A 9,983-nucleotide genomic window follows, 5' to 3' on the forward strand; every position below is an offset into this window, starting at 1 on the left:
TAATAAGTTAGAATTAAAGTTTCGTCAAGATATTTTAAGGTTTCGGTAGTCAATCGGGTAAAAAGGACTAAATTGAATTAAGTGCAAAATTGTGAAATGTGATTAAATAGCTCTAGTAATTATTAAAGGAGGACTAAATAGGCAATTAAACACCTATTATTGGGCTGGACGGCAGGTGTGTGCTGGAAAATAAAAATCAAGTGTGAAGAAGGGGCAAAATTGGAATTGGGTAATTATTAAATTGTAAAATATGATATATTAGGTAAAAATCTAGAGTTTTCTTCAATTTTCTTCATCTTCTCCAGCAAAAAACACCATTGAAGGGTTATTTTAAGCTGGTCTCTCATATTTCTATTACATGTAAGCTCAATTCTTGATTATTTCTTGTGATTTTTGTGATTTTGAGACTTTTGCAACGAGGTCCTAATATCTAATTCAATAGTTTTCGCTTTTATGAATATTTTAGAAAGCTACCAAGAGTAAGTGCTGAAATTTTATGACCATTTATCATGTAATTAAGATTTTAATTTCATTATATGATGATTTTATGAAGAGAATTGCATAGAAATTTATTTTAGGACCTAATTGTGAAAGTTGTTGAAATTAGAGTTTTGTGTTGAAGCTTGGAATGTAAAAGGCTGTGAAGTAGTTTTTAATGTTTAGATAAAATGATATTTGAAAGGAATTAGTTTAAATGATGAATGAATTGAGCAGGGACTAAATTGTAAAAATTGAAAAGTTTGTGGTAATTGTGTAATTTTGAAAATTTAAGGGCATAAATTGTGAAATAGAATGGAATTGAAATAGATGCTAATGGAGGAATGATTTTATAATTATAGATCAAGAAAAACGAAGTGAATCGTGGGAAGGAGAAAATTTAAGAATAGTCACTGAATTTCTACGACTTTTGCAAATTAGCCCAGGTAAGTTCATATGACAAAATTCAATGTTTGTTATGAAAATCTTATGATTGCTAAAGTATTTTATTGTAGATGAATACTATCAAATTGTATTAACTAACGAATAATGTGTAACTAAAAGAACAAATTAGTTGGAACAATGGTTTGAGTGCTTTCATTTTATGACCATAATGAATTGAAGGAAAAGATGTGATTTATGTTTCCGTATAAGACCATAGCCAGGCTATGGCATCGGTACAATATGATTCGCATTTCCGTATAAGACCATAGCTGGGCTATGGCATCGGTGTGATGTGATAATGTGATTCCGTATAATACTATATCTGGGATATGGCATCGGTATGATATGTAATCTGTGTAAGACCATGGCAGGGCTATGGATTCGGTGTGTGATGTGTGACAATGTGAAAGTCCATAGTTTACTATGGCAATGTGATAATGAAGCACTCAACTCCATTATTGTTCCTTAATTTGACAATGGAAATAAATAAGAAATGGGCCCAAAAGAATTAAGTTCATGAATTGCATCATGAAAATCATTCAAATGAGTTTATTAATGAAGTTGTGATTTGCAGGATGAAATAGTTTAACTAATACATATATAATTGTGTACAGTGTTCGGTAAGATATGTGTTATTATGCCTATAAGCTTACTAAGCTTCTATAAGCTTACTTGTGTATGTGATTTGTTTTGTAGATTGACTTATATACATACGGAGGATCGGATCTACATCAAGGGTCACACTATCCAGATTTACTCCGGTAGATTTTGTTAAATAACTTTTTGGTTTATATGACATGTATAGGATTTGATTTAGTAATGTAATTATATGACTAATTAAGTATGTAAACTATGTTGAATGTGATGTTTTGTGGTTGGAAAATGAAATATACTTGTTTTGGCTTGAAATAATTGTTTGGTTGAAAATTTTTAGGTATAAATGTTAAATAATATGGCTTGTGAAAGTTACCTCTAAAAGGGGTGGCAAATTGGCTTAAATCAAGCCTACATGGTGCCACACAGTCAGGGGACACAGGCATGCCTTATGGCCGTGTAAGAAACTCAGTAACCTCCTAAATATTACACAGCCTTGACACACGGGCGTGTCATATGGCTGTGGGCTTAAGTCAGTAGCTAGCTATGTATCACACGGTTATAGCACACGGGCATGTTCCAGGCCACACGAGTGTGTCCCAAGCCACACGGTCGTGTGCCCTTATCTTCAAGGAAAATTTTCCAAAGTTCCCGATTTAGCCTCAAATCACTTCTAAAACATATATAGGGCCCCATAAGCCCATATTAAGGACTTTAAGATGAAATTTGATAAGAATCGATCTGAAATGTAAAGTTTATGACTTGGTTTTGTATAAATGTTAATGTATAAGTCCGGTAAGGCCTCGTAGCCCTATTTCGGTGACGGCTTGGGGTTAGGGGTGTTACATTTATTGGTATCAGAGCTTCGGTTTAGCCGATTCTCGGAATATGTATAATGTGAAAAGTGTCTAGAATTACATGCCATATAAATCTTTGATAGTGTGATGTGTATGATTTGATCTAATCCTTATTTTTATTAAAGATTATCTTTGATTTGAAAAGATGTCAGATAGACCAGAACAAATTGAACAAGAAGAAGTTAATAGTAGAGTACAAACCTCGGAACAAGGAACAAGTAGTGAAGTTCCAATTTCATTGATGCGAGAATAAGAACTCAAAAATATGATTTATGGATTCATAAATCAGTGGTATAATGATAATGTGTGAGAAAAAAATCAGACTCAGCAACCTCCTCCCCCTATTTCAACATCGGTAGTACCCCCGGTTACTCCTCCACCTCCTCCGACAACTAAATTCGGTAAACGTTCTCCATTTGAAAAGCTCAGAAAACATGGGGCCGAAGAATTTCAGGGAAGAACAGATGATAACCCCGTCAAAGCTGAGTATTGGCTACAAAGTATAATGAGGGTGTTTAAGCAAATGGCGTGCTCACTAGATGATTACTTAGTATGTGATGTGTCATTATTGAAAGAAGAAGCTTATAATTGGTGGGAAGCAATAAAAGCTGTATTACCGGCTGAGAAGATCACTTGGGAATTTTTTCAAAATGAATTCAAGAAGAAATATGTCGGTAGAAGATATCTGGATAAGAAGAAAAGAGAATTTCTCGACTTGCGACAAGAAAACAAGTTAGTGGCTGAATATGAAAGAGAATTTGTTTATTTGAGCAAATATGGTCGAGATATTGTACCCACTGAGGAAGAAATGTGTATCAGATTCGAAGAAGGACTAAATGATGAGATCAAAATGATGATAGGGGGCACTGAGATACGGAAATTTGTTGTTTTATTAGATCGTGCTCAGAAACTTGAAGAAGTATATAATAGAAAGATGCAACGAGATAGAAAAAGTAAAGAATCTTTCAAAAGAAGTGCATCTAAGTCATTTTCAGCTTTACCTGTGAAGAAATCTAAAGAGGAATTTAGTCGAGCCACTTCAGCACCAGAAAGCTTGGGAAAGAGTAGACCAAGACAATCTGATTATAAGGAATCTGACAGACCTGCTGTTAGTGTGAGTAGTGTACAAAATACCCAAAGGCCTAAGTGCCAACATTGTGGAAGAAGTCACCCAGGTGAATGTAGAAGTAAGTTAGGGGCTTGTTATAAATGTGGGGCCACTGATCACTTTATACGTGATTATCCCCAACTACAAGTAGAAGAAGTGGAACAGAAAGAGAAACAGAAAACTCCTCCTCATAAAGGAAGACGCTCTGGTCAGAGCAGTGCTACAGGGGCTACTCGTTCGGGTATGAATGATACTGCTAGTCGATCAGAAGTTAGAGCTCCTGCTCGTATTTATGCCATTCGAGCAAGAGAAAAAGCAACAGCTCTGGATGTAATTGCTGGTACTTTCTATCTTTATGACGTTCCTGTGTATGCTTTAATAGACCCTGGGTCTACTCATTCATATATTTGTACTATGTTAGCATCTAAAAAGAATCTATGTGTTGAGCCTACTGATTATGATGTACAAGTTACAAATCCATTAGGTCAAAGTGTGGTAGTTAATTAAATATGCCATAACTGTCCACTGAAAGTTAAGGGTCGTGATTTCTCCGCTAATTTGATGTTGCTACCCTTTCGGGAATTTGACATTATCTTGGGAATAGACTGGTTAATGGAACATGACGCGGTAGTGAATTGTCGAGAAAAACGAATTAGTTTGAAATGTCAGACGGGAGATATTATTTCGGTTGAGTCTGGAAATTTGGATGATATTGTTAGAATGATTTCGTCTATTTCTGCTCAGAAATTGTTGCGTAAAGGAAATGAGGCTTATTTAGCCTATGTTCTTGATACTCGAAGTTTTGAATCAAAGTTAGAGCAATTATCTGTTGTGAATGAATTCATGGATGTATTTCCTGAAGAATTACCAGGTTTACCACCCGATAGAGAGGTTGAGTTTGTGATAGATGTATTTCCGGGAACAGCACCTATATCAATGACACCGTATAGAATGGCTCCAGTTGAATTAAAAGAATTGAAGACACAGTTGCAAGAGTTGTTGGACAAAGGGTTTATCAGACCGAGTATGTCACCATAGGGTGCACCTGTCTTATTTGTGAAAAAGAAGGACAGTTCATTGAGGTTGCGTATAGATTACAGACAGTTGAATAAGGTAACGATTAAAAATAAATATCCTTTGCATCATATTGATGATTTATTCGATCAGCTTAAGGATGCTGCGGTGTTTTCGAAAATAGATCTCAGATCTGGGTATTATCAGTTAAAGGTAAAGGAATGTGATGTACCAAAAACAGCTTTTAGAACTCGGTATGGTCACTATGAGTTCTTAGTTATGCCATTCGGTTTGACAAATACTCCTGCTATTTTTATGGATTTAATGAATCAAATTTTTCAATCTTGCTTGGATAGATTTGTAGTTGTGTTTATTGACGATATACTGATCCATTCAAGGACAGAATCTGAACATGCTCAGCACTTGAGAATTGTACTGCAGATTTTGAGGGAAAAACAGTTATATGCAAAATTCAGCAAATGTGAGTTTTGGCTTCATGAAGTGGGATTCTTGGGTCACATTGTGTCGGCTGATGGTATACAAGTAGACCCGAGTAAGGTGTCAGCGGTGATTAACTGGAAAACTCCAAAGAATGTTACGGAAGTGTGAAGTTTTCTTGGGTTAGCTGGTTACTACCGTCTATTTGTAAAGGACTTTTCAATGATTGCTTTACCGATGACCTGGTTACTACAAAAGAATGTTGAATTTGTATGGTCGGAAGAATGCCAACAAAGTTTTGATCAGTTTAAGAAAAGGTTGATAAAGGCCTCAGTGTTGACTCAGCCTGAATCAGGTGTGCCGTATGTAATATATAGTGATGCCTCTCTGAATGGTTTAGGTTGTGTACTGATGTAGTCAGGAAAAGTTGTAGCATATGCTTCCCGATAGTTGAAACCATATGAAAGAAACTACCCTACACATGATCTTGAACTAGCTGCTATAGTATTTGCTCTAAAAATTTAGTGACACTACCTATATGGGGAGAAATGTTATGTGTATACAGACCATAAAAGTTTGAAATATTTAATGTTGCAAAAAGAGCTGAACTTAAGACAGAGGCGATGGTTAGAGCTATTGAAAGATTACGATCTTGTAATCGATTATCATTCGGGTAAGGCAAATGTAGTATCAGATGCACTTAGTCGGAAATCTTCATTATATGCTCTTCGTGCGTTAAATGCTCACTTGTCTGTTAATGAAGATGGTTCTGTGTTAGCCGAATTAAAGGTAAAACCAGTATTCTTTCAACGAATTTGGGAGTTGCAAGATAAAGATCCGAAGTTGGTGCTGAAACGACAAATGGTTCAAGACAATATGAACTTAGAGTACTCTATTGATAATGGTGGTATGTTATACTATCGCAATAGAATTTGTGTTTCGAATAAGCTTGAGTTGAAGAATGATATCTTATCAGAGGCTCATAGTAGCATGTACTCGATTCATCCGGGCAGTATGAAGATGTATTGTGATTTGAATAAAATGTATTGGTGGCCAGGAATGAAACGAGAAATTTGTGAATTTGTAGCGAAATGCTTGATTTGTCAATAGATAAAAACAGAACATCAAGTACCCACGGGTTTGTTACAACCCGTAATGATTCCAGAATGGAAGTGGAAACAAGTGACGATGGATTTTGTATCTGGGTTGCCTGTGACTACAAAGAAAAAAGATTCGATTTGGGTGGTAATGGACAGATTAACTAAGTCAGCGCACTTTATTCCGGTCAGAACGAATTTTTCGGTTGAAAAATTAGCGAAATTATATGTGTCAGAAATTGTGAGATTACATGGGGTGCTGACATCAATTATTTCAGATCGAGATCTAAGGTTTACTTCGAGATTTTGGAGTAAACTACAGGAAGCTTTAGGTACCAAATTAAAATTTAATACAGCTTTTCATCCTCAGACAGATGGGCAATCAGAATGAGTGATTCAGATTTTGGAAGATGTGTTAAGGTGTTGTATACTCGAGTTTAGTGGTAGCTGGGAAAGGTATTTACCTTTAGCTGAATTTTCTTATAATAATAGTTATCAAGCTAGTATCAAAATGGCACCGTTTGAAGCTTTGTATGAAAGAAAATGTAAAACTCTGTTGTATTGGTCATAATTCAGTGAATCGAAATTAGTGGGAGTGGATTTAATTCGGGAAACTGAAGAAAAAGTTCAGATTATTCGAGAAAGTTTGAAAGCTGCTTCTGATCGTCAAAGTCCTATGCGGATTTGAAAAGAAGAGATATAGAGTTCAATGTGGGTGATCGTGTGTTCTTGAAAGTTTCTCCGTGGAAGAAAATTCTACGGTTTGGTAGAAAAGGAAAGCTTAGTCCACGATTTATCGGGCCGTATGAGATCACTGAGAAGATTGGTCCAGTAGCTTATAGATTGACCTTGCCTCCAGAACTTGAGAAAATTCATAATGTATTCAATGTATCTATGTTGAGACGGTATAGATTAGACCCTTCACATGTGATTCCTCATACTGAGATAAAGCTACAATCAAATATGACTTATTCGGAGGAACCAGTGAAAATATTAGCTCGGGAAGTTAAAGAGTTAAGAAATAAACAAGTACCGTTAGTAAAAGTGTTAAGGTATTGACATGGATTGGAGGAGGCAACCTGGGAGAGGGAAGAATCTTTAAGATCACAGTATCCGCATTTGTTTTCAGGTACGAAATTTCCTAAGGGGGAAGAGTTGTAACGGCCCAAATTTCAGTGATATCGGAACAGTGGTTCGAGATCACTAAATCCGACATGTGAGTTTAGATATTAGTAAGTAAATGTTAAGTTTAGTTTTAGAAATAATTTTTAATTAGTGAAATTATGAATCAAAAGAAATTTGTAGATTAAATGAGATAAAAATAAAGTATCGAGACCTCAAATTCATAAATCGAGCCATAATAATTTTTAGAAATATTTGTGGAGTGTTAATAAGTTAGAATTAAAGTTTCGTCAAGAAATTTTAAGGTTTCAGTAGTCAATCGGGTAAAAAGGACTAAATTGAATTAAGTGTAAAATTGTGAAATGTGATTAAATAGCTCTAGTAATTATTAAAGGAGGACTAAATAGGAAATTAAACACCTATTATTGGGCTGGACAGCAGGTGTGTGCTGGAAAATAAAAATCAAGTGTGAACAAGGGGCAAAATTGGAATTGGGTAATTATTAAATTGTAAAATATGATATATTAGGTAAAAATCTAGAGTTTTCTTCAATTTTCTTCATCTTCTCCAACAAAAAACATCATTGAAGGGTTCTTTTAAGCTGGTCTCTCATATTTCTATTACATGTAAGCTCAATTCTTGATAATTTCTTGTGATTTTTGTGATTTTGAGACTTTGCAACTAGGTCCTAATATCTAATTCAATAGTTTTTGCTTTTATGAATATTTTAGAAAGTTACCATGAGTAAGCGCTGAAAGTTTTTGATGATTTATCATGGAATTAAGGTTTTAATTTCATTATATGATGATTTTGTGGAGAGAATTGCATAGAAATTTATTTTAGGACCTAATTGTGAAAGTTGTTGGAATTAGAGTTTTGTGTTGAAGCTTGGAATGTCAAAGGCTGTGAAGTAGTTTGTAGTGTTTAGATAAAATGATATTTGAAAGGAATTAGTTTAAATGATGAATGAATTGAGCAGAGACTAAATTGTAAAAATTGAAAAGTTTAGGGTAATTGTGTAATTTTGAAAATTTAAGGGCATAAATTGTGAAATAGAATGGAATTGAAATAGATGCTAATGGAGGAATGATTTTATAATTATAGATCAAGAAAAACGAAGTGAATCGTGGGAAGGAGAAAATTCAAGAATAGTCCCTGAATTTCTACGACTTTTGCAAATTAGCCCAAGTAAGTTCATATGGCAAAGTTAAATGTTTGATATGAAACTCTTATGATTGCTAAAGTATTTTATTGTAGATGAATATTATCAAATTGTATTAACTAATGAATAATGTGTAACTAAAAGAACAAATTAGTTGGAACAATGGTTTGAGTGCTTTCATTTTATGACCATAATGAATTGACGGAAAAGATGTGATTTATGTTTCCGTATAAGACCATATCCGAGCTATGGCATCGGTACAATATGATTTGCGTTCCCGTATAAGACTATAACTGGGCTATGGCATCGGTGTGATGTGATAATGTGATTCTGTATAAGACCATATCTGGGATATGGCATCGGTATGATATGTAATCCGTGTAAGACCATGGCAGGGATATGGCTTCGGTGTGTGATGTGTGACAATATGAAAGTCCATAGTTTACTATGGCAATGTGATAATGAAGCACTCAACTCCATTATTGTTCCTTAATTTGACAATGGAAATAAATAAGAAATAGGCCCAAAAGAATTAAGTTCGTGAATTGCATCATGAAAATCATTCAAATAAGTTTATTAACGAAGTTGTGATTTGCAGGATGAAATAGTTTAACTAATACATATATAATTGTGTACAGTGTTCGGTAAGATATGTGTTATTATGCCTATGAACTTACTAAGCTTTTATAAGCTTACTTGTGTATGTGATTTGTTTTGTAGATTGACTTATATACATACGAAGGATCGGATCTACATCAAGGGTCACACTATCCAGATTTACTTTGGTAGATTTTGTTAAATAACTTTTTGGTTTATATGGCATGTATAGGATTTGATTTAGTAATGTAATTATATGAATAATTAAGTATGTAAACTATGTTGAATGTGATGTTTTGTGATTGGAAAATGAAATATACTTGTTTTGGCTTGAAATAATTGTTTGGTTGAAAATTTTTAGGTATAAATGTTAAATAATATGGCTTGTGAAAATTACCTCTAAAAGGGGTGGCAAATTGGCTTAAAACAAGCCTACATGGTGCCACACGGTCAGGGGACACGAGCGTGCTTTATCGCTGTGTAAGAAACTCAGTAACCTCCTAAATATTACACGGCCTTGACACACGGGCGTGTCATTTGGCCGTGAGCTTAAGTTAGTAGCTAGTTATGTATCACACGGCTGCACCACACGGGCATATTCCAGGCCACACGGGCGTGTCCCAAGCTACACGGGCGTGTGCCCCTATCTTCAAGGAAAATTTTCCAAAGTTCCCAATTTAGTTTCAAATCACTTCTAAAACATATATAAGGCTCCGTAGGCTCATATTAAGGACTTTAAGATAAAATTTGATAAGAATCAATCTGAAATGTAAAGTTTATGACTCGGTTTTGTATAAATGTTAGTGTATAATTCTGGTAATGCCTCGTAGCCCTATTCCGGTGACGGCTTGGGGTTAAGGTGTTACAAGTAAGCTATAAAGCTTAGTAAGTTTGTAAGTAAATATGAAATAATCACAACATTAATTAACATTTCAAAACGGATAACATAATTAACATTTAAAGCATTAAACAATGAGCTAACTTAAAGTTTATCCATATCATAACTCATAAGTTCTCAACATCTTCTAACTTGTTACTTTAATTAGTTTTCCGTACATACTTGTACCGATACT

This window comes from Gossypium hirsutum, chromosome A11 (genome assembly GCF_007990345.1).
Source record: "Gossypium hirsutum isolate 1008001.06 chromosome A11, Gossypium_hirsutum_v2.1, whole genome shotgun sequence".
Lineage (NCBI taxonomy): Eukaryota > Viridiplantae > Streptophyta > Magnoliopsida > Malvales > Malvaceae > Gossypium > Gossypium hirsutum.